The following is a 6,050-nucleotide window of genomic DNA, read 5'->3' as shown; positions in this document are numbered from 1 at the left end:
AATCATCTGATTCCTTAGTAGAAACTTTGCAAGGTAGAAGGGACTGGCACCAAATATTCAAAGTGATGAAAAGCAAGGGCCTACTGGTATATCAAAATTACTCGACTCAGCAGGGCTATCACTTAGAATAGAAGGAGAGATATGAGCTTTTCAGAAAAGAAAAAGCAGGAGTTAATAACCACCCAACAGTATTACAAGAAATGTTAAAAAGACTCAAGAGAAAGAAGGTGTGAGTGTGGGTGTGGGTTTGGGTGTGGGTGGAGGTAGAGGTAGAGGTAGAGGTGGAGGTGGAGGTGAACATATGAATAATAAAATGGCAATAACTACAAACCTATCAATAATTACTTTAAATGTAAATGGGTTAAATGCTCCAATCAAAAGACACAGGATGGCTAAATGGATAACACAGCAAGACCCATACATATGCTGCTTACAAGAGACCTCCTTCAGATCTAAAGTAAAGGGATGAAAAATGATATTTCATGCAAATGGAAATTTTAAAAACTGGTATCACAATACTTCTATCACACAAAATACACTTTAAATCAAAGGCCATAAAAAGAAACGAGGAGGACCCAGCAATTCCAATTCTCAGTATTTATTCAAAGAAACATAAAACACTAATTCTAAAAGGTATATGCATCTCTATGTCCATTGCAGCATTAATTACAACTAGAGGCCCAGTGTGGGAATTCGTGCACCAATGGGGTCCCTCAGCCTGGCCTGTGGGATCAGGCTGAAACCGGCTCACCGACATCCCCCAAGGGGTCCAGACTGCGAGAGGGTGTAGGCCAGGCCAAGGGATCCCACTGGTGCTGGGGAGGGATGCGGGAGGTTGGCCAGCCAGGGAGGGGTTGCGGGAGGGCTCCAGGGCGTCTCTGGTGCACCTTGCTCAGTCCCGGACCCCAGCAGCAAGCTAACCTACTGGTCGGATCATCTGCCCCCTAGCAGTCAGTGCACATCATAGCGACTGGTGTACTGTCTGCCCCCTGGTGGTCAGTGCATGTCATAGCGAGTGGTTGAGCGACCTTAGCATATCATTAGCACTAGGGGGCCAGTGCACGAATTCATGCACCTTGAAAGGAACCGTGGGCCGAGAAGCTGCGGCAGGAATAGGGGCAGGTCTCAGCCCATACTCCACGCCCCTACCCAATCCCTCCCCACAAGGCCCTCGGTCCACTGTCTGCCTGCAGCTACAATCCTGCTGCCGCCACTCCCACATACTGATGGTGCCAGCCCCACTTGCACCCACTGACAGAGTGAAGCAAATGGGGCCGGCACTAGCAGCAGGTGCAAGCAGGGCCGGCACCGGCAGCGGGTGCAAGTGGTGGTTACTGCCCTGATTGCCCCTCAGGAGCACGGGGAGGTGGAGAAGCCCTGAGGGGCAATCGGGGCCAGCAGCTACCGCTTGCAACCTCTAATGGCGTCAAGCGACCAGTGCCATGCCAGGCGCCATCAGCAGGTGTGAGCAGGGCCAGCACTGGCAGCAGGTGCAAGCACTGGGCGGGACCACGGCGCAGGGGAGCAAAGAATTTTTAGTAACCACCAGAGGCTCACCCCAATGACAACAACTGGTGCCCCGCCTTGGTCTGGTGCTCCTGCTCACCTGCCCCACCATCCCGCCGTGGCCAACACCCACCATGTTCTATGCACACCACCTGATGGTCAGCACACATCATAGCAATCAGTTGTTCTGTTGTTCCACTGTTGGGTCTATTTGCATATTAGCATTTTAGTATATAGGATTACACTTTGATTTGTGGAACAAATGACTGGCCGACTGGACACTTAGCATATTAGGCTTTTAGTATACAGGATAGCCAAGACATGGAAGAAACCGAAGTATCCATCAATAAATGAGTGGATAAAGAAAGTGTGGTACTGCAAACAATACAATTCTGCTCAACCAAAAGAGAGAATGAAATCTTGCCATTTGCAACAACATAGATAGAACTAGAGGGCATTATGCTAAGTCAAACAGCTCAGATGGAGAAGGACAAGGACCATGGGATTTCATTTACATGTGGAATCTAAAGAACAAAATTAACCAACAAACAAAACAGAAGTATATTCACAGGTGCTGAGAACATTTTGAAGGGAGGCGGGAAGGATGGGGGGAAAAGTGGAAGGGATTAATATCTACAAATTGCCAATTACAAAAACAGCCATAGGGATATAAAGTCAATAATATTGTAAGAACTACTAATGGTGTCAAATGGGTACTAGACCTATCGAGGTAATCAATTTGTAAGTGATATAAATGTTTTAGCACCATGTTGCACACCTGAAACTAATATAACAATTGTATGGAAACTGTAATAAAGCATTTTCTTAAATTATTTTTTTAAAAAGAACAGAAGATTCCTTCTGTCCATGGAGAGACAAGGAAATGACTACACTCCAAAAAAATATCAGCCCCAGAAAAACCAGCTCTGTCCAAGCCCAGCCATTCTAGCATTTTGCATTAATTGCAGCTGGTGGGGGATTTTCAGTGCTGATTCAAGATACCAAGGTACTCCTGTTCCTCACCCATAAAACTCAAGAGACGTGCCTTCCCATTTCAGAACCAAAGCCAAAAAATTTTCAACAAACAACCCCAAGAACATTACCTTGTATACATTATACTGCATGTTTATTTTTTTAAAAATATATTTTATTGCCGAAACCGGTTTGGCTCAGTGGATAGAGCGTCGGCCTGCAAACCGAAAGGTCCCGGGTTCGATTCCGGTCAGGGGCACGTACCTGGGTTGCGGGCACATCCCCAGTGGGAGATGTGCGGGAGGCGGTTGATCGATGTTTCTCTCTCATCGATGTTTCTGACTCTCTATCTCTCTCCCTTCCTCTCTGTAAAAAATCAATAAAATATATTAAAAAAAAAATATATATATATATATATATATATATATATTTTATTGATTTTTTACAGAGAGGAAGGGAGAGAGATAGAGAGTTAGAAACATCGATGAGAGGGAAACATCGATCAGCCGCCTCCCGCACATCTCCTACTGGGGATGTGCCCGCAACCAAGGTACATGCCCTTGACTGGAATCGAACCTGGGACCATTTAGTCCGCAGGCCGACGCTCTATCCACTGAGCCAAACCGGTTTCTGCTGCATGTTTATTTAAATATGTAACATTTTAAAATATAAAACTAGGACTGGCTCCATTCTGGCATCAACCAACAACATGATCAGTACAACACACTGTCATTTTATAGGAGCTAGGTTATGGAGAGGGCAGTGAGAGCTACTAGGAATCTGCTTCTACTCAGACAAGCAGTTCTTGGGGCATTCAAGCAAGTGAGGGGTACATTCTGTTGGCAGGAGGATTCACCATGGGAGAGAAAAGACCAGAAGGAGACTCACCATAAGGAAGGAAGACCCAATAGATTCTTGGGAGGAATTAAGAGAGGCAGGAGACAGTTGTGGGGTCAGCTGATGGCTACACTCATCATAGACCATGGTTATTCTGAATCATTGCATTGCTCTGCCCCAGATGCCAGGATCATACAAATGTTAAAGAATAAAGAAATGTCCACATGCCTAAAGGACAGACACCCCCAATCCATCTGTAGGAAGAGGGGCCAGAAATCACCAACATTTATGGCATTCTTTGGCCGAAAGAATGGACCAACCTGATTAAGAGCAATGCAATGATTCAGAATGACCATGGTCTATGCAAGGCCCGCAGCCCCAGATGCCTCTGGTGGTTTGCAGATCAACATGGAATAGAGAAAAGAGGGTCAGTGCTAGAATCATCATCAGCGTTCAGATAACAAAGGAGAGCCTGTCTAAAGTGTTCAGAAATGTCACAGACAGATATGTCCTCAGAGTGGGACTCCCCTGTCTCTCCAGGTGTCAGCTCCCAGCCATCCTCAGGGACAAAGCCTCTTCGCATCCATCTCTGTCATATCACTGACCCCTGAAGTCCTCCCTATCCAAAAGGATTGAGGTTTCCATGGAGATAAGTGGGTTAAGAACTAGTGACATCACTGACCAGCCTGATACACAACACAACTCACCACCTGGACCCCATGTAAAGGCTGTCCTTGCCCACCCACCTTACCTTTAGGCTTTTATTATATAGGCACCTGCTGCTGGTGCCGGCCTCAATTGCTCCAAGCCATCAGCGGGTGCGAGTGGCAGCTGCCAGCCCCGATCGCCCCTCAGGGCTTCTCCACCTCCCCCTGCTCCTGAGGGGCAATCAGGGCAGTAGCCACCACTTGTACCTGCTGACAGCCCCGGCCCCGCTCCCAGCTGCTGCTGGTGCTGGCCCCAACTGCTCCGTGCAGTCAGCACGTACGAGTCAGTAATACCAGTACCTGCCCAGCTGATTCTTAGGGCGTTTGCCAGGGGGAACAGTTTGCCATCTGACCTCCAGGATGCCCCCCCATCTTCTGACTGTAGCCTGTCAGGCCAGAAGTACACCTGTGAAGGTTCTGTTCTGCACAGCTATCTGTCCACCAGGCCCACCCATCTAGGGCCCCAGATGCCAGGATCATACAAATGTTAAAGAATAAAGAAATGTCCACATGCCTAAAGGACAGACACCCCCAATCCATCTGTAGGAAGAGGGGCCAGAAATCACCAACATTTATGGCATTCTTTGGCCGAAAGAGTGGACCAACCTGATTAAGAGCAATGCAATGATTCAGAATGACCATGGTCAATGCAAGGCCCGCAGCCCCAGATGCCTCACTCCCAATTCACACAGAGCCTCCCATACATATGCCCACTGATGCCTGAATATCCCTGCTTCACACGTACATACACTGAGACACACACACACAAGTGGGGTGCTGGTGAATGCTGATCACTCTCAGGAGGATGCAGGAAAGACTTCAATTGTGCTGAGCACCTGGTACAAATATTCCCAGCATGCCTAACTTCAAGCTACCCACCGGATGAACACAGAGCCCCAGAGAGACATGCACCATCAACTATCCCAAGCTAGTATGAGCCAGTTCCAGCACACCCCATGCCCTGTCAAATGATTATGTGCACACAATGCACTTACACCCTGCGTAGGAACCTCCACTCCCACCCAGATATATAAACAAAAATGAATTTACATATATGAACACACATGTACATTTCTACCCTCACTCTCCTGGAATATACAGATAGACCACCTCTTACTACCTAAGTTGTTACAAACAAACCCCTAATCATCCGGAATATTCACATTCTACACCTACAATTATATACACACACACACAACATGGGCCTGTATACAAACATGGGCAACCAACATACCACCCAGATATACACACTGAATACTGAATACTTCAGACCCTCTAAAAATACAAGTAGACAACTCTCTCATGTGTCACCCAAAAAAAGATCCATATGCAACTCCACAGCCATAAAATGCACACGCTCCACAATTCCTGAACACACACACACACACACAAACACACACACACACGCACACACACACAACCTACACAGTCTCTTTGTTTCCAAACACAAAGTGAACTCTCACATTCCCTAGAACACACAGCCCATCCATAAGCTCCAAGAACTCAAATACATAGAGTGACAAATAACCTCTACTTATCAAATACATATAAGCCCACCTCACACACAGAGAGGACACATACAAGCAATACCACCAAATTCTGCAAGCATTACATTCTGGAACAGATGCAAAGAGGACCCTAAGCTTCCTGATACACTCACAAATCCCAAATACACACATCCACAAACCACTCACGAATATACACCCCACACACTCAGATGGATACATGCAAAACACAAACGCACTGACAATCCCTTAACTCTCACTAATATGCATACACTATTCTCACACACCTATGGAAACACACAGGCTTGCAAATATTCTCAAGCCCTGAATATACAGACCCCTCAAACACTATACATTATGCCACCTCTCCAGAATACAACCTCGTCACCTCGCCTCTTCAGTATGTAACAAAAGCACACTATACACATTGTTTTCTCTGGCATCACTCTGAATATACAGACCACTGCTTGCTAACTACTACCAAATACATGTAGAAACACTTTACTATTCTCCAAAGAAATAC

This window comes from Myotis yumanensis, unplaced genomic scaffold (assembly GCF_028538775.1).
Source record: "Myotis yumanensis isolate MYYU_CA2020_CCGP unplaced genomic scaffold, mMyoYum1.0.hap1 SCAF_21, whole genome shotgun sequence".
NCBI lineage: Eukaryota > Metazoa > Chordata > Mammalia > Chiroptera > Vespertilionidae > Myotis > Myotis yumanensis.
Note: the sequence above shows the minus strand (reverse complement) of the source record.